Source organism: Aquarana catesbeiana, linkage group LG01 (assembly GCF_042186555.1).
Source record: "Aquarana catesbeiana isolate 2022-GZ linkage group LG01, ASM4218655v1, whole genome shotgun sequence".
NCBI lineage: Eukaryota > Metazoa > Chordata > Amphibia > Anura > Ranidae > Aquarana > Aquarana catesbeiana.
This window is the reverse complement of record NC_133324.1, coordinates 305,563,726-305,584,413: the sequence shown is the minus strand read 5'-3', so window position 1 is coordinate 305,584,413 and position 20,688 is coordinate 305,563,726. Positions and strand designations below refer to the sequence as shown.

Here is a 20,688-nt window from a genome sequence, read left to right as displayed (position 1 = left end):
CTTGGCGATCTTCCTCCGCCATTGTGAGGCCATGGTTGATGACATGATCTATAATTGTGGCCCAAATTTCATCAGAGACAGCATGGTGTCTTCGTGCTCCTCTGCCTCTTCCCCCTATTCCACTGCCACTCACCCTTACTCCTCTTCCTCTTCTTCTTCCTCTTCCTCGAGCAGGCAGTTTCCCTTGTTCATTTACTTGGCCAGGTGCCTTCATGTTCAGAAATTGTACTGGTCCTGCATGGTCAAGCTCTATATATACATGTTTGGCAGCATTTACAATCATGGACATCACCTGTCAGGTAACTAAACATACTGTTTGATTGGTCATCTGAGACCAACTCCGACTCCTCCTTTGTTAGGCTCCTTTCACACTGGGGCGGGGGCGTTGTCGGCGGTAAAGCGCCGCTATTGTAAGCTGCGATTTACCGTCGGTATGCGGCCGCTAGCGGGGTGGTTTTACCCCCTGCTAGCGGCCGAGAAAGGGTTAAAACCACCGCAGAGGCGCTTTGCCGGCGGTATAGCCGCGCCGTCCCATTGATTTCAATGGGCAGGAGCGGTAAAGGAGCGGTATACACACCGCTCCTTCACCGCTCCGAAGATGCTGCTGGCAGGACTTTTTTTACCGTTCTGCCAGCGCATCGAGGGCTTTCACACTGGAATGAAAGCAGCGGCACTTTCGGGTCGGTTTGCAGGCGCTATTATTAGCGCAATAGCTCCTGCAAACCGCCCCAGTGTGAAAGGACCCTTAGTCAAGTTCTAGTTGCACCTGACTGTCAATTGCTGTAATCATTTTATCAAATGTTCCAAGAGATTCATATATGGTATTCATGGTATTATGTTCCTGAATAATTTTGACAATTGAACAGACTATTGTGCATGTGATGACTTAAACAATGAAATGACGCTGACACGTTTTGGAGAGAACAACCATTAGACTGAGAATTGACAATCAGTTTAGATCAACAAGATCTATTCACTTGGAAATTGTGCTAAATGTAGGCTACTTGTACTTAATCATTTGAAAGATGTACTGAGACATTGAGACAGGTACTGAGACATTTGCAATTTTGATGAAATGAGTGAGAAATTCAATTCAGTTGTGAACAATTGCCAAGTGGTTTGGAGATTTGTCCATGTTGTTTTGAGAATGTCATTTCTGTTTCAAGAAATGAGCCAAAACAATGGAGAAAAAACTGTAATGTATAGGACAGGACACTGTGCATAGAGCAACAAATATGTTTATTTACTCATTTACGTATTCATTTAGTGTGTGTGTGTGTGTGTGTGTGTGTGTGTGTTAGGCCTACAATATTACAATATCTTACCTCAGTGGGATGTTACGTATGATACTAACAATGACAAGAAAAATATTGTAGAAAATAAACTATGGAATAGTATGGAATAGTTTATTTTCTACAATATTGATGATACAGTTTACAGTAGTATTCCAGTCACTGTGCAGTGATGCATTGGAATTGTGGTAAAGTTACTGTAAGTAAAAAAACAATACGATTACATTGGTAACTCATTCTGTACGGAATACATAAGGTATAAATTATGAATGGAGTGTTGTCCTTTGAATTCTATGTCTAGGATTGGACGACAACTTGGCACGGGTGGCCGAGGAAAACTTCTCAATGAACAACAAGAACAAGAGATCTGTAACATGGTGTTTGCAAATAATGCCATCACATTGAGACAGATCCGCACTGCAATCCTACAAGACAAAGCCATATTTCAAAATGTCACTCTATAAGCATCTCCACAATAGCCCGCATATTGAAGAAGCATCAGATGACAATGAAGCAAAATTTACAGGGTACCATTTGAGAGGAACTCTGACAGAGTGAAAGAGCTGCGGTACCAGTATGTACATGTAAGTCAGTCACTGGTTGTCCATCAAGATAACCTTTTTACAATTACCATAAGCAGTGGTTCCCGAAATGTATTGGTTTCAGTACCCACTTTACCTGATTTCTGAATCTAGGTAATCCAGGTATGAAAGTATTTGATTTACGTATCTGATTTATAAACATTTTGTCTAAAAACTGCAGCTTACTGTATGATGCAATTATCATTATAATCCTTATTTTGAAGAATATAACATACAATACAGTAAGAAAAAGGGTCAAAGAGCTGCAATTACAGTAGTGCCTCCCATGTAAATCTATCTAATACTGTGGGTTTTACTGTAACATTTCAGTACGTCTACTTATTGATAATTTTTCCCCTCCCCTTTCTGTCAAATACCCCCTGTAGTACCTCTGCATAGGGTCCAGGTTTGGAACCACTGGAATACTGGCCAGTAATATATTGAACTTGTGTAGAACATTCCTATGTAACTGTCTGTAACTGTAGAGTATGACTCTTCTGTATGACTGATTTGATGTTTTCTTTTTTTACTCTATTGTAGAGAATAATGGCATTGGAAGGAAACGAGACCTCTCACATACTCGTGTATGTGGATGAGGCTGGCTTCAACCTGGCCAAGGGCCGAAGATGTGGCCGAAATTTTATTGGCCACCGGGCCACGGTGGATGCCCCAGGCCAGCAAGAGGGCAATATAGCTATGTGTGCTGCCATTTCTGAGAATGGTGTGGCCACTTACATCCCCAGTCTTGGCCCATAAAATACACAGAAGCTCCTCATCTTCTTGGACCGCCTTCATTTGGATTTGATCCCTGAAAATAAGAGAGGTCTCATAGGGCCTCACCTACCACATTATATAATTGTATGGGACAATGTGAATTTCCACTGTGGCCTGCTTATCAGGGCCTGGTTCACTGCTCATCCAAGGATGGATATGGTGTTCTTACCACCTTACTCTCCTTTCCTCAACCCTATTAAGGAGTTTTTCTCCGCTTGGAGGTGGAGAGTGTATGAGCATCGGGCTCAAGATCAGAGGTCCCTGCTCCATGCAATGGATGCTGTCTGTGAGGATATTACAGGAGATCAGTGTAGGGGATGGTTGCGACATGCACACCATGTCTTCCCTCGTTGCATCGCTATGGAAGATATACGCTGCAATGTTGATGAGAATCTGTGGCCAGACAGCAGCGTGTGGATGGGCAGGAGGGTGAGGACGGTGGCCAGTGAAGAGATGTTACAGTAGTTGTGAAACTCCAGCTTTATTTACAGCATTGTAGGCTAAATGTAATTTTCCTTTTTTTGTTTGTGTGTTTATATTTCCGTATATTATGCTGTATACATTTTCTTTTTACTCTGATGTATGGAAGTTACTTTGTGTGTGAATGATAATTGTTACAATACTGTAAAGTAATTTTTCCTTGGCAGTATGAGTGCAATGTGTGATGTCAAACCTTGGAGGCTACTCTTACCCTAAAATCTTTTTTTTTTTTTCAGTTTTATACACAATTGTATTCAGTTAGTGAGACAAAAACTGTACAGTAACCATTGTCAATGAAGGACTGGGCTAAGACTGAAAGGTGGACATGAGGGATATTTCAATGGTCCTCTGCCTTAGAGACAAAACATCTAAACATTTTGACTTGCAGTGCTTACACAATGCCAAAGGGACAAAGCATTTTGGGGGCACTGACTATTTGAATGAGAAAGAAATTTATTTTTGACACATGAGTGAACTGTTTTGGGAAAGATATGAGCTTTTGAAGGTGAACCATGGTGTTGTGCTGAACCATCCAGGTTATTTTGGCAAAAGCACCAAGAGAGTTGAGAACGTCTGGTCTGTTTCAAGAAATGAACCAAAGCAATTGAGAAGAATCTTTGCCATTTTGGGGGCAGTGACTCTTTATATGGGAAAGGAATATGGTTTTGAAGCATGAGTGAACAGTTTTGGGAGAGATATGAGCTTTTGCACATGAGTTATAGAGTTGTGCTGAACTGTAAGACTATTTTGCCAAATGAACTTAGAGTTTTGAGAATGTCATTTCTGTTTCAAGAAATGAGCCAAAACAATGGAGAAAAACTGTAATAAATGGAAAGAGAGCCTTGACATTCCTGGAGGAGGCCTCTAAGCAGATTCAATCTTGATTGTCTCATATTTTGATATGTGTACCCCGTTGTTCCCCCCTTTTCTGTGGTGCTTCCTTTTTATTTGTACTTATTTTCGTTTGTATGAATACATGTAACCTTAAATGTGATACAGTTGTTTATCTTGCAAATTTTGAATAAAATCTTTATGGAAAAAAACAAAACAAAAAAACAAAAACAAATATATAACTGCATGGCACCACATGTTGTCATTCAGCATTAATACACCATCACTTATAAATTACCAGCGATGCATATCACAAAGTCAAGGCACAGATATCAATTGCGGACTGTTTCTTCAAGATATACACAATACAACTCCCTTCTTTATGGTTTGGGTTTTATTGTTGGCCTATCTTCAAGCAAGTTGATTTTCTTTGAGGGGGCGATGTTTGGTTTTCATATGTAATTAATTATAGCCATTAAATGTAGGCACCTGGTGCCATGATGGTTCCCACTCCTTCTTCCACACTTGCTCTTAGAAAGGACATATCCTGTCGACTGTCACCAAGTGTGGGTAGATGCACTGTGGTGCACTGTGGTAAACAGTCACAGAAAACAGAACTGTACTGAAATTGAAGTTCAGTGGTGCACAGTAAGCCCAACGGGAAGACAACACGATCGGCCACACTCACAGTATGTACAGTGATGAGTAGTAGCTGTAGGTTACCAAGTGTGCTGACAGCGTCTGTCTCCAGGGGCCAAATGTGGCCTGTCCAGTTCGTAGCGTTGTTTGGGAGACTTTCAGGTAGGATGGCATGTCCCTGCACTTTCCCTACTTGTCTGGAACCTCTGCCTGATGCTAAGCACTGTCCCTGACATATGGATGATCTGTTCCTACTCTAGTCACATGCAGGCTGGCTGATCTGTACCCAAGTGGGAAGTCTTCCAGGAAGGATGGCGTGTCCCTGCACTTTCCCTACTCATCTGGAACCTCTCTCTGATGCTAAGCACTGTCCCTGACAGACGGGTGACCTGTCCCTACTCTAGCCACACATGAAATGCATGCTAAATTCGGGATCCATGGTCTTAAATAGACTCTGCCTGACCCAAGATGGCCACCAAAGTCCCATTCAATGGATCCAATTGGATACTGCCTCTCTGTGATGAAGGAGATCATAGAAGAACTAGGTTCCTCTCAACTTCCCCCTCCACCTGCATTGCCGCTGCAGAAGAGCACCACCTTCATTGGAGAAAATAGACTGCACCTGCCCACAGGTGTCTTTCTATTTACTCCTAATTTTAATATAGGGGCCCATGGGATCAATGCAGGAGTTTTTTAACTGGAAAAGTAAACCTGTCTTAAAGAAGATGGCTACTCTTGTTTTTTTCTTGTTGTTGGAGGCTAGGTGTATTTTAGAGTAGTGCTTGGAGGCAATCCTGTCTAATTAAGGTGGGTCTCCTGAACAAAGCTTATATCATGCAGAATGTCTAAACAACATAAAACTTTTATTGCAAAATATTTTTTTCTCCCTAATACCAAACCATCTAATTGCACATAATTTATATTACGCATAATGCATATTATAACAATAAGGCTACTTTCACACTACTTTTGCCTGCAAAGCGCCTCTTCTGTCACTCCCGTGTAAAAGCCCAAGGGCTTTCGAACTGGAGCAGTGCGATTGCAGGGCGTTAAAAAAAGTCCTGCAAGCAGCATCTTTAAGGTGCTTTAAGAGCGGTGTCGACAAAGTGCCACGGCAGTGGTGCTTTGCGGTGCTTTGTGGGTGCTATTAACCCTTTATTTGGCTGCTAGCGTGGGTTAAAAGCGCCCCGCTATCGGCCAAAAAGCCCCTCTAAAACGATGGTAAATCGACGCTAAAACTAAAGCAAATTTTTTATTTATTTTTTTTGCTAGTTTGACGTGCAGTTACTGGGTTGTTTTTTGTTTTTTTTTTTGTTTTTTTTACAGCTATTAGAAGATGCCTTCAGAAAACTTCCTGAACAAATCACATGCAAATGAAAAAAATAAAAAACCCTTGCAAGATAAAGTGGCCATTGTGACTGGGTCAACATATGGGTATGTTAAAGAAATTCCAAAAATACCCATTCAGTTATGTTGCCCAGTTTCTGTGATTATGTGCGTACACCTCAATCATTGTAGTAGTATTGACATATACATATCTAGATCTGAGAGATCTTACACAAAAGAGGTAGTTCCATCCGCAATACACATTTATTGATAGGGTTACATAATATATACAAATTACACACCAGACTGTATTTACAACATAATGTACAGCGTAGGTCCCCTGCCTTACATGATATTTACAAATTACCCACAACCACCATATTTACCATACAATATAAGATGCAAGTATAGTGTTAGATTACCTGTTAACTTCAGGTCGGCCCATGATGACTGCTCTCTGTCCCCACACCAAGGAGAGAGTTAGCTTGGTCACAAAGCATTATATCCCTCCCTCCTTTCTATACTGTGGTTAATATAATTTTCCCTAATTGGTCACTGTACCTAGTAAATGTATATTGGGCACAGCCTGATTGGATGAGTCAAAGAAGGCTGTTGTTTATTACCCAGGTGAGATGTTATCAGGGAAAACAAAAGGCCAAGCTTTAAAGTTGAACTAATTACTGTAACACCAACACAACACTCAATACTTTAAATATACGGTATTTCCTTCTAACTGAAATATATTTCTAATTGCAATATTATTTATAGCTGTTAATGGAGATTTCACATAAACCCATTGTGTAACATTTAGTTATTATTACAAGAGTAAGCAGTCCCCCGGAAGCTGCTTTACTTTGCTGATTGGCAAGTCGCAGCTCTCTGATGTCATCACATACAATGCAGTGAAGTCCTGCATTGTAAGAAAGGCTGAAGAGGGCCCACCCACAAACCCACAACGTCAGATTGTAGAGGAAAGTGCCAGCTGCTAGGGGAGTGGGAAATCAGGTAAGTATTTTGTATTCGTGTTGGGAATCCCACTGCATTGTTACATTTAAAAGCAGCCTGGAGTTGGGCTTTAAAGTAGTTCTAAAGGCTGGATATTTTTTACCTTATTGCATTCTCTGTATCAGCTCCCCCCACGCCCCTCCTATACTTACCTGATCCTGATCTTGATCCAGTGCTGTGCACAAGAGCAGTAGCTCACTCTACTCTCTCCCACCTCATTAGCTCGGAGACAGCAGTGGAAGCCATTGGCTCCTGCTGCTGTCAATCACAGCTAGCGAAGAGGAAGTCGAAGGGCAGGGCCAAGCAGCGCAAGGTTTGTCAATGAACACACAGAAAGCAGCTCTTGAGCAAGCCCACACAAATGCCCCCATAGCAAGCAGCTTGCAGGGGGGAGGAAACGGGTGCCAGCGTTGAACCAGAGAAGAGGAGGATCAGGGCTGCTCTGTGCATAGCCATTGCACAGAGCAGGTAAGTATGACATGTTTGTTAAAAAACTGTGGGTTTACAATCACTTTAACGTTTAATAATAACCTGAATGAAGGTATTAGTTTACTTTTGCATGAGCTTTTATATACACTTTAGAGGCATATTCATAAAACAAAGAATATGACATTCACTAATCCTTCACTGCAGGTGAACATTCCGGTACATGTATGGTGAATTCACCTGCAAGGTCACCCTCACTATCCTTATTTATTCACATTTAGGATTGGATTTGCTATAGCAAGACGTTTGGCACAAGATGGGGCAGGTCTTCGGCATTGCCATTATGGTTGACTCTGGATCCACTTTGCTGGATGAAATGATTGACATTGGATTTATATTGTGGGGCATTTCTTTTATTGGAGGGCATGATTTTCTTTTTAGTAAAGGTAGTTTTTAACGGTGCCTATGTTTTATTTGCTATTTAATTTTTTTTTGTAAATGAATAAAACGGAGTATTATGTACTCTTTCACATGTATGGGAAGATATCTAGGGGTCCCTTCTTTTAAGGGGGGATTTCAGATTCTGATAATTCACATCTTTTGGGGGATAGGATGTGTGTATGAAGCTTTTGCCCCATCAATATAGGGAAAAGGGACCATGCAAGAGCAGAAGCTTTACCACTCCTCTTTAAAAGGTACCCTTCCAATGTTAAGGTTAAAAATATTTGTGAGGGGTTCCTCTTAAAAATTGAAAAAATACCTTTGTCCAGGCATGCAGCAAGGGTGCAACCCTCCCTCCCCCAATATATTTCCTCCCCAATGTCAAGCGATGTAGCTACAACATCAGTAATGATGAGTGTTGACCAAAAACCCACCAGAACTGTGACACAATAGCACTGGGAAACCTGAATGCCTTAGTGATATTACAATTTGAAACTGAAGCTGGTGGGTGTCTATCATTTAGAGGCAGTAGTGATAGTGCTGCTAAATGACAGACTTCTGGCTGCATCAACCGGAGTTTAGAGCAGGCAGGTGAATTGGCCAAATTTGGTCAATTTGTTCACCTTTTTGCTGAACTGCACATAGGCTGCATTCGGGTCGAACTGAACTTCATTCCAAACCCAAAGCTCCTACGTAGTCATTACCATATTCAATGAAGCTACTTGTGATCCTAAGCCACTTTATTTACAAACAAATGCAGACTGTGGATCTGTCATTTAATGGCGGTAGTGTTTTGTTTTTTTAATGGTACTTTTAGGAGTGCGTTGTACTGATGCAAAACTTCACGCTCAAGTTTAAAGGATTTGTGTATTTTTAATATTCTCTCTATTGAATGATAATCGGAAACTAATATATTTATTGATATATTTTGTTGTTGTTACATTGGTACAAGTCCCCCATGGAAGTTCCCAGCTTTATCAAAATCTTGCAAACTTGCATTTAAAAACAAACTGAAAAAATTACAAGTGCTATGTTGGGGTTTAGGAGATTTTTTATGTGTATGAAACTTCTACAAACCAGTTTGCTCATTATTAGTGAACAGAATGTTTTACAAGATAATAACCCTTTTTATTTAAGACACTTGAGCTTTATGGGAAAATTGACATCCTTATCTGTAATGCTGCTGTGAATCCTTTCGTTGGTCCAATTTTTGAAACTACTGAGGAAATTTGGAAAAAGGTGAGTGGCAAGAAAAAGGACTGGAGCTATAATGCTATAATGAAGAGTCGTTCATACATGTTTTAGTTTGAATGTATTTCTAGTATCACATTCAATTTGGCCTTCTAACAGCCATTTTAATTTTAGAAACTTCTCTAGCTTGGATGTTAAGCTGAACTGCAGGCTACTCATTTCTTTGCACCCAAATTTTCCTTTTCCCATGTACAGGTGGCCCTACTATACTTATTTTCCTTGTTCTTGGGCTGATATAAGCTTATATAAATCCCCAGTGATATAATTGTATTCCAATAGAAAAAGATCCACTATCTGGAAGCCAGGAGGAGGGATCCACAGGGCATCACTAAGTCACAGAGGGTGTAACATGGGTGTGCCTTGCAGAACTACATTGGTGTACAAGCAGGCACACAACTGTGATAGTGGCCTCAACTCCTTGGCCACTAGGAGCCAGGCATGTACTGGCCATTGGGACTACCGGGAGTTTCCTCGGTGGGCCGCACAAGAGAGCCAGAGAGTGGGCAGGCAGCACAGGAGAGCCAGGTGGGCGAAAAAAACAGAGAGATGCCATCATCACCCTGCATCACCACTGTTCCACCCTCACTGTGCAGTTGCAGGCAGCAGAGAGAGCCTGGGAGGCTCTCTGGGGACCCTGATGTAAGGGTGAGGTTCTCTGGGGACTCTGATGTAAGGGGGAGGCTCTCTGGGGACCCTGATGTAAGAGGGAGGCTCTCCGGTGACCGTGATGCAAGGCTGGGGCTCTCTGGGGACTCTGATATAAGGGGGGGCTCTCTGGGGACCCTGATGTAAGGGTGAGGTTCTCTGGGGACTCTGATGTGAGGGGGGCTCTCTGGGGGACCCTGATGTATTGATAATATACAGTGGGACGCAAAGTATTCAGACCCCCTTAAATTTTTCACTCTTTGTTATATTGCAGCCATTTGCTAAAATCATTTAAGTTCAGTTTTTCCTCATTAATGTACACACAACACCCCATTATGACAGAAAAACACAGAATTGTTGACATTTTTTGCAGATTTAATAAAAAAGAAAAACTGAAATATCACATGGTCCTAAGTATTCAGACCCTTTGCTGTGACACTCGTATATTTAACTCAGGTGCTGTCCATTTCTTCTGATCATCCTTGAGATGGTTCTACACCTTAATTTGAGTCCAGCTGTGTTTGATTATACTGATTGGACTTGATTAGGGATGAGCCGAACACCCTCCTGTCCGGTTCGCACCAAAACTTGCGGACAGGCAAAAAATTTGTTCGAACACGCGAACACCGTTAAAGTCTATGGAACACGAACATGAATAATTAAAAGTGCTAATTTTAAAGGCTTATATGCAAGTTATTGTCATAAAAAGTGTTTGGGGACCTGGGTCCTGCACCAGGGGACATGGATCAATGCAAAAAAAGTTTTAAAAACGGCCGTTTTTTCAGGAGCAGTGATTTTAATAATGCTTAAAGTGAAACAATTATTATTATTATTATTATTATACAATATTTATATAGCGCCAACAGTTTACGTAGCGCTTTACAACTTGAGGGTAGACAGTACAAATACAATACAATTTGATACAGTAGGAATCAGAGGGCCCTGCTCACTTAGAGCTTACAATCTAAGAGGGAAGGTTAAGAGATACAAGAGGTAATAGCTGTGGGTGATGTGCTGATTGAGAAGATAAATGTACAGTTGTTAGGTGGGGGCCAGATAGGCTTCTCTGAAGAGATGAGTTTTCAGGGATCGTCTGAAAGTGGATAAGGTAGGAGAAAATCGGACGGATTGGGGAAGAGCATTCCAGAGGATGGGGGAGGCTCTGGAGAAGTCCTGAAGGCGAGCATGGGATGAGGTGACAAGGGAGTTTGAGAGCAGGAGGTCTTGGGAGGAGCGAAGAGAACGATTAGGTTGGTATTTTGTGACTAGGTTAGAGATGTAGCTAGGGGCCAGGTTGTGGATGGCTTTGTAAGTTATAGTTAGTATCTTGAATTTAATTCGGTGACTGAGTGGCAGCCAATGGAGGGATTGGCAGAGGGGTGTAGCAGACGCTGAGCGGTTTGTGTGGTGGATGAGCCTGGCCGCAGCGTTCATGATGGACTGAAGTGGGGATAGCCTATTTAGAGGTAAACCAATGAGGAGGGAGTTGCAGTAGTCAAGGCGGGAGATGACCAGGGAGTGGATTAGAAGCTTTGTGGTGTCATTGGTTAGGAAGGGGCGTATCTTGGAGATGTTGCGAAGACAGAGGCGGCAAGCTTTGGATAGTGATAGAATGTGGGGTCGAAAGGTTAGTTCAGAGTCCAGGATTACACCTAGGACCTTGGCGTGGGGAGATGGGTTGATAGTTGAGCCGTTGATCTTGACAGGGAGATCAGGGGAAGTGGCACCTGAGGGAGGAAATATCATGAGCTCGGTTTTGGATAGGTTGAGTTTGAGAAAGTGATGTGACATCCAGGCTGATATGTCTGCTAATAAGTTGGTAATGCGTGAGGAGACAGATGGAGAGAGCTGGGGGGTGGAGAGATAGATTTGGGTGTCATCAGCGTAGAGATGATATTTAAAGCCGTGGGAGGCAATCAATTGACCCAGGGAGGTGGTGTAGATTGAGAAAAGGAGAGGTCCGAGAACAGAACCTTGGGGGACCCCGACGGAAAAAGGAAGAGGAGAAGAGGAAGTAGAGTTGTAAGTGACACTGAAGGAGCGGTGGGATAGGTAGGATGAGAACCAGCGAAGAGTACAGTCACGGAGACCAAAGGAGTGGAGTTTTTTGAGGAGGAGGGGGTGGTCCACTGTGTCAAAGGCAGCAGAGAGGTCCAGGAGAAGTAGTACAGAATAGTGTCCATTGGCTTTAGCCATTAGTAGGTCATTTGAGAGTTTAAGGAGAGCAGTTTCCGTGGAGTGTTGAGGTCGAAAACCGGACTGAAGGGGATCAAGAAGTTTATTCATGGTCAGATGGTCGCTTAATCGGTTGTAGACCAGTCTTTCAAGAAGTTTGGAGGAGAAGGAGAGTAAGGAGATGGGACGTAAGTTGTTGAGATTGGTGGGATCCAGTGAGGGCTTTTTTAGTATGGGGGTGACTAGCGCATGTTTTAGAGAGTTTGGGAAGATGCCACAAGAGAGGGAGAGGTTGAAAATGTGAGTTAGAGAGCGTAGAATCGAGTCAGAGGGTGAGCGTAGCATTTGCGAGGGAACAGGATCCAGGGGGCAAGTGGTTAGATGAGTGCTAGATAAAAGTTTAGCAACCTCAGTAGTAGTAGCAGGGTTGAATGAGGGAAGTAATGATTGTATCTGTGGACATGGGGTGTTGCATGGGGGAGGTTTTTGCGCATTGGTGATCTCCTCATGAATTGTATCAATCTTAGTTTTGAAGTGATTGGCAATCTCCTGGGCAGTGAGTGAGTTGGTGGGTGGAGGCAGTGGAGGACAGAGTAGAGTGTTGAAGGTAGAGAAGAGTTGACGTGGACTGGATGAGAAGGTGTTGATGAGTGTGATAAAGTAGGTCTGTTTGGCAGTGTGAAGGCAGGAGTAGTATTTTAGGAGGGCAGATTTATATTGTGTGAAGTCTTCCTGGGTCTTAGTCTTATGCCACAGGCGCTCAAGAGCGCGGCTACGTTTTCTGAGACTTCTGGTGTCATCTGTTTGCCAGGGTTGTAGCAGTCGGGGCCTAATTCTGCGTGTAGTGAGGGGGGCCAGCTTGTCTAGGGAGGAAGACAGTGAGCTGTTGTAAACGAAAGTAGCTAGGTTGGGACAGGACAGGGGGGAGATTTTGTCATAGAGGTGATCAGTAGCAGAGTAGAGAAGAGAAGGGTTGAGGTGGCGAAGGTTTCTGCGTGTAACTGTTAGGCGGTTGGAGGGAGAAGAGGTGGAAGACAAGGAGAGAGCAAAACTAATAAGGTGGTGATCAGAGAGTGGGAGTGGATTGTTGGAAAGGTTGCACGGAGTGCACAGATAGGAGAAGGCAAGGTCAAGGGTGTTGCCATTGGAGTGGGTAGGAGCCTGTATCCATTGCTTCAGGTCAAGCGATGAGGTTAGACTGAGAAGTTTAGAAGTAATAGTAGTGTTAGTGTTGACAGGGATGTTGAAGTCCCCAAGAATAATTGTGGGGATTTCAGAAGAGAGAAAGTAGGGTAGCCAGGCAGAGAAGTCATCAAGAAAGGCTGATACCGGTCCAGGGGGCCGGTAGATGACAGCAATTCTTAGAGAAATGGGAGAGAAAAGACGAATGCAGTGTGCCTCAAAAGAGGAGAGTATCAGAGAGGGAGGTGGGTGAAGAACCTGATAGGTGCTGCATGGAGCTAGAAGGATTCCCACTCCACCTCCCTTCCGTCCACTTGGTCTGGGGGAGTGAGTCCAGAGAAGGCCCCCATGGGAGAGGGAAGCAGGAGAAATAGTATCCGATTCATGAAGCCAGGTTTCAGTAATGGCAAGTAGGTTAAAGGAATTTGTGATGAAGAGGTCGTGGAGGGCGGTGAGTTTGTTGCAGACAGAACGTGCATTCCACAGGGCACAAGAAAAGGGGGGGCTGGTATTGGAAAGAGGAATAGAGACCAAGTTCTGTGGGTTGCGGCTCCTGCCAGAGGGTGTAGGGGGATGGGAGCAATGGGCAATGACAGATGATGGTGGCCCAGGGTTTGGGGATATGTCACCAGAGATTAGGAGAAGCAGGAGGGTGAGGGAGGTAATGTGGGACTGTGATTTATGTGAAGGGGCATGTTTCAGAGTACTGGAGGTTTTATCAGTGTATGGATGTAGAATGAGCGAGAGTTGGTAAGAGCAGTAGTAGGGGGAAGACAGAAGGCAGGGTGATATGTATAAGCAGGCGGGTGGAGAGGGGGGGTGAAGGTAAGAGAGTTTGAGGAGAGAGGTCAGGAGTGTCAGAAGTAGTGGTAGAGAGTGCATGTTACAGAGTGGAAGGAGAGCTTAAGAGAGAGACAGGGTCACCTGTAGTCTGTTAGCTGCTTTCCAGTGCAGATTGCTGTATTCGTTTGCTTCGTGCAATCGCTGAAGTGCAGAGAATGAAGTGCATATCACTTGTAGAAAGAATCACTTAGAGATAGAAGCCTTAAGGATAGAAGCCCCTGCAATGTGCACCCCCCAGCAATGTGCTGACCCCTTAAGGATGCTCAAATATATACTGTTATAGGGGTGGGGTTGAAGTTCGTTAATTAATCATGAGTGACTATAAGAGTGCCTGGCAATCAAAGTGAACTTTTTGCTTCAAAAGTCAGAATAGCAAGAGGCCAAGACAAGATCAACACATAAAACTTAGGTAAGACAGTCCAGAAAAACAAATAATGTCATGGTTGTTCGCACAGGGCAACAGATAGAGAAGGCCACATACCAGAGACACACACACACAGAGACAGCAGGCAGATTCCAATTTCAGTTAACGGTGGAAGATGTGGATGAGCTGACACATACCAGAGACACACACACACAGAGACAGCAGGCAGATTCCAATTTCAGTTAACGGTGGAAGATGTGGATGAGCTGACACATACCAGAGACACACACACACAGAGACAGCAGGCAGATTCCAATTTCAGTTAACGGTGGAAGATGTGGATGAGCTGACACATACCAGAGACACACACACACAGAGACAGCAGGCAGATTCCAATTTCAGTTAACGGTGGAAGATGTGGATGAGCTGACACATACCAGAGACACACACACACACAGAGACAGCAGGCAGATTCCAATTTCAGTTAACGGTGGAAGATGTGGATGAGCTGACACATACCAGAGACACACACACACAGAGACAGCAGGCAGATTCCAATTTCAGTTAACGGTGGAAGATGTGGATGAGCTGACACATACCAGAGACACACACACACAGAGACAGCAGGCAGATTCCAATTTCAGTTAACGGTGTTAGATGTGGATGAGCTGACACATACCAGAGACACACACACACAGAGACAGCAGGCAGATTCCAATTTCAGTTAACGGTGGAAGATGTGGATGAGCTGACACATACCAGAGACACACACACACAGAGACAGCAGGCAGATTCCAATTTCAGTTAACGGTGGAAGATGTGGATGAGCTGACACATACCAGAGACACACACACACAGAGACAGCAGGCAGATTCCAATTTCAGTTAACGGTGGAAGATGTGGATGAGCTGACACATACCTGTAAAGAGACAGAAGGAATGATCAGGTGAGGCAGAGAATGAAGTGCATATCACTTGTAGAAAGAATCACTTAGAGATAGAAGCCTTAAGGATAGAAGCCCCTGCAATGTGCACCCCCCAGCAATGAATTAAAGTGTAATATCCCTTTAAATTTTGTACCTGGGGGGTGTCTATAGTATGCCTGTAAAAGGGCGCATGTTTCCCGTTTTTAGAACAGTCTGACAGCAAATTGACATTTCAAAGGAAAAAAAGTCATTTAAAACAACTCGCGGCTATTAATGAACTGCCAGTCAGACAATACAGTTCATTGATAAAAACGACATGGGAATTCCCCACAGGGGAACCCTGAACCAAAATTTAAAAAAAAATGTCGTGGGGTCCCCCTCAAAATCCATACCAAACCCTTATCCGAGCACGCAACCTGACAGGCCACAGGAAAAGAGGGGGGACGAGAGAGCGCCCCCCCTCCTGAACAGTACCAGGCCACATGCCCTCAACATTGGGAGGGTGCTTTGGGGTAGCCCCCCAAAACACCTTGTCCCCATGTTGATGAGGACAAGGGCCTCATCCCCACAACCCTTGGCCGGTGGTTGTGGGGGTCTGTGGGCGGGGGGCTTATCGGAATCTGGAAGCCCCCTTTAACAAGGGGACCCCCAGATCCCGGCCCTCCCCCCTGTGTGAAATGGTAAGGGGGTACAAAAGTACCCCTACCATTTCACAAAAAAACTGTCAAAAATGTTAAAAATGACAAGAGAGTTTTTGACAATTCCTTTATTTAAATGCTTCTTCTTTCTCCTATCTTCTTTCTTCTATCTTCTATCTTCCTTCGATTTCTTCCTCCATCTTCTTCTTCTTCTGGTTCTTCTGGTTCTTCCTCCAGTGTTCTCATCCGGCATCTTCCTCCACGTTATCGGCATCTTCTTCCCTTCTTCCCCTCGGGCCACTCCGCATCCATGATGGCATGGAGGGAGGCTCCCGCTGTGTGACGCCTCTCCTCTTCTGACAGTTCTTAAATAACGGGGGATGGGGCCACCCGGTGACCCCACCCCCTCTGACGCACGGGGATTAGACGGGACTTCCCTGTGGCATTCCCCGTGATGTCAGAGGGGGCGTGGCCACCCATTACGTAATCCCACCCCCTTCTGACGTCACGGGGAATGCCACAGGGAAGTCCCCGTCAAGTCCCCATGCGTCAGAGGTGGCAGGGCCACCTGGTGGCTCCGCCCCCCCATTATTTAAGAACCGTCAGAAGAGGAGAAGAGTCACACAGCGGGAGCCTCCCTCCATGCCATCATGGATGCGGAGCGGCCCGAAAAGAAGATGAGGACAAGAAGATGAAGAGAGGAGCGTCACACAGCGGGAGCCTCCATCCATGCCATCATGGATGCGGAGCGGCCCGAGGAGAAGAAGGGAAGAAGACGCAGACGCCGTGGAGGAAGATGCCGGATGAGAACACCGGGGGAAGAACCAGAAGAAGAAGAAGAACCAGAAGAAGAAGATGGAGGAAGAAACCGAAGGAAGATAGAAGATAGAAGATAGAAGAAAGAAGAAAGAAGATAGAAGAAGCATTTAAATAAAAGAATTGTCAAAAACTGTCTCTTGTCATTTTTAACATTTTTGACACTTTTTTAGTGAAATGGTATGGGTGCTTTTGTACCCCCTTACCATTTCACACGGGGGGAGGGCCGGGATCTGGGGGTCCCCTTGTTAAAGGGGGCTTCCAGATTCCGATAAGACCCTCGCCCACAGACCCCCACAACCACCAGCCAAGGGTTGTGGGGATGAGGCCCTTGTCCCCATCAACATGGGGACAAGGTGTTTTGGGGGGCTACCCCAAAGCACCCTCCCAATGTTGAGGGCATGTGGCCTGGTACGGTTCAAGGGGGGCACTCTCTCGTCCCCCCTCTTTTCCGGCGGCCTGCCAGGTTGCGTGCTCGGATAAGGGTCTGGTATGGATTTTGGGGTGACCTCACGCCGTTTTTTTTTTAATTTTGGCGCGGGGTTCCCCTTAAAATCCATACCAGACCTGGAGGGTCTGGTATAGATTTTGAGGAGGACCCCACGCCATTTTTTTTTTTTAATTTTGGCCGGGGTTCCCCTTAATATCCATACCAGACCTGAAGGGCCTGGTATGGAATTTAGGTGAACCCCCACGTAATTTTTTTTTTAAATTTTGGTTCGAGGTTCCCCTGTGGGGAATTCCCATGCAGTTTTTATCAATGAAATTTTATGTGTATTGTCAGACCGGCAATTCATTAATAGCCGCGAGTAGTTTTAAATGACTTTTTTTTCCTTTGAAATGTCATTTTGCTGTCAGACTGTTCTAAACATGGGAAACATGCACCCCTTTACAGGCATACTATAGACATCCCTCAGGTACAAAATTAAAAGGGATATTACACTTTTATTGTTTCCCTTTAAGCATTATTAAAATCACTGCCGTTTTTAAAACTTTTTTTTGCATTGATCCATGTCCCCTGGGGCAGGACCCAGGTCCCCAAACACTTTTTATGACAATTCCATGAATATAAGCCTTTAAAATTAGCACTTTTGATTTCTCCCATAGACTTTTAAAGGGTGTTCCGCGGCATTCGAATTTGCCGCGAACACCCCAAATTTTTCGCTGTTCGGCGAACTGGCGAACAGCCGCTGTTCGAGTCCAACATGAGTTTGACTCAAACTCGACGCTCATCCCTAGACTAGACTTGATTAGGATAGCCACACACCTGTCTATATAAGATCTTACAGCTCACAGTGCATGTCAGAGCAAATGAGAATCATGAGGTCAAAGGAACTGCCTGAAGAGCTCAGAGACAGAATGGGGCAAGGCACAGGTCTGGCAAAGGTTACAAAAAAATTTCTGCTGCACTTAAGGTTAATAATCCTCCATAATCCTTAAATGGAAGATGTTTGGGACAACCAGAACTCTTCCTAGAGCTGGCTGTCCGGCCAAACTGAGCTATTGGTGGAGAAGAGCCTTGGTGAGAGAGGTAAAGAAGAACCCAAGGATCACTGTGGCTGAGCTCCAGAGATGCAGTCGGGAGATGGGAGTGGCCCGACGGAAGCCTCTCCTCAGTGCAAGACACATGAAAGCCCGCATGGAGTTTGAAAAAAAACACATGGACTCCAAGATGGTGAGAAATAAGATTCTTTGGTCTGATGAGACCAAGATAGAACTTTTTGGACTTAATTCTAAGCGGTATGTGTGGAGAAAACCAGGCACTGCTCATCACCTGTCCAATACAGTCCCAACAGTGAAGCATGGTGATGGCAGCATCATGCTGTGGGGGTGTTTTTTAGCTGCAGGGACAGGACGACTGGTTGCAATTGAGGGAAAGATGAATGCGGCCAAGTACAGGGATATCCTGGACGAAAACCTTCTCCAGAGTGCTCAGGACCTCAGACTAGGCCGAAGGTTTACCTTCCAACAAGACCTAAGCACACAGCTAGAATAACGGAGGAGTTGCTTCACAATAACTCTGTGACTGTTCTTGAATGACCCAGCCAGAGCCCTGACTTAAACCCAATTGAGCATCTCTGGAGAGACCTAAAAATGGCTGTCCACCAACGTTTACCATCCAACTGCTGTGTGAGGAAAAAATGAACTTAAATGATTTTAGCAAATGGCTGCAATATAACAAAGAGTGAAAAATTTAAGGGGGTCTGAATACTTTCCGTCCCCACTGTATATAATATATCATGATATACGTATATATATATATATATATATATATATATATATATATATATATATATATATATATAGAGTGATGTAACTAGAACCTTCAGGGCCCTGGTGCAAGAAATAATGAAGGGCCCCCCTGACCACCAGCTGGGGCCCTTCCCTCCGAGCCGATAGCGTAAATGCCAAGGCCCGGTCGCAAGTGTGATGTTCGTGACCCTGGTAATTCTGTCACTGGCGTCTGTTTTTTTTTTATTTTGATTGTATTTTCCTACCATCTATTTATTGTTTTACAATATTATTTTATAAAAAATATTTAAATTTTTTTTTAACAGTTGGGGGGCTTTGGTGAGATATCAGGGGTCTAAGCAGACCTCTGATGTTTCACCTTTGAGAATGAGAAAGGAGATTGAGAACACAGCCCCAGCTGCACAGAATGAATGGACAGGAATAGCTCTGTATAGAGCTGCCCCTTTATTCGCAAACTGAAGCATAGTAAATACAGTTTACTATGTTTCAGTTATGAATGGATTGAGTCAATGATCGGTATGGATCACTGACTCTCCATGCAGATACCCTACAGCAGCTGGCAGGAGAGGGGAGGTGGGAACTCTGCTGAGCTGTGGGGACAAGGGGAGGGGCCAGGAGAGAGCACAGAGGGCCAGGAAAAAGTACAGGGGGGCTGGAGAGCACACGGGGGGCAGCAGAAAGAAGCTGCATAGGAGGCGTGGTGGGTGCGGCTGCATATAGAGGAACTGATCTTTCCATTTCCCCCACTTCTCATCTCCTTTCAGCAGCTGCAGGAGGAGAATGGAGAGATCAGTTTCTCTGTATCAGTGTTTCTCAACATTTTACCAGTCAAGGCGCAACATATTGCCTCTTCACTGCCTGTCAAATGCAGATCGCTTTTCAGAGGAATGGTATTTTCTTGTTGGTATTATGAACCCACCCTAAAAAAATCTGTCCTGATCATAAAGAAAAAGGGGGTCAGAATTACAAGTAATGTGTATACATACAAGCATGTAAACACACACGTACGCAAATACACACATATATGTATATAAATACATGCACACACATAAACGCACACACACATGAGGAAACACACAAACATGGACACACACATATAACTCTATACACATGCACACACATGCGCACACACATATAACTCTATACACATACACACATGCGCACACACATATAACTCTATACACATGCACACACACATATAACTCTATACACATGCACACACACACACATGTAAACATATACACATGCACACAAATAAACGCACACACACATATAAAACACACACATGCAGACACACACATGCACACACCCAAACATGCAGACACACACATATAAGCGCACACACATGCATGCAAACATATATAGATCGCCTTTTTAAAAATCTGCAGCTGCAACACTATACCTTCACTCTCCATGCCGGGTACTGCACTGTAGGGGGAGGCAGAGAGCACAGCACACAGTGTGCTAGACACGTCTCCCTTCAGAGTAATTACGGCGTGACCGAGCTCCTGCACTGCCGAATGATTTATGCATCGGCTGAGGATCGGGGAGCTCGGTCCCATATGCAGCCACCGCTCTGGGAGAGGGGGGCACACGGGCCCCCACAGGCCCCCTGCAGCATGGGGCCCAGTCGCAATGGCGACTTTTGCGACCCTGCGACCCCTATACTTCCGCCCCTGTATGTATATATATATATACATATATATGTATATATATATATATATACATATATATATATATATATATATATATATATATATATACACACACATATACACACAGTGGATTTAAAAAGTCCACA

The 20,688-nt window shown here is 44.2% G+C and overlaps 1 pseudogene; it reads left to right on the top strand.

Moving 5' to 3' along the window:
- Nucleotides 1-20,688, top strand: part of LOC141143797 (dehydrogenase/reductase SDR family member 4-like) — a 147,963-nt pseudogene that overhangs the window by 33,152 nt on the left and 94,123 nt on the right.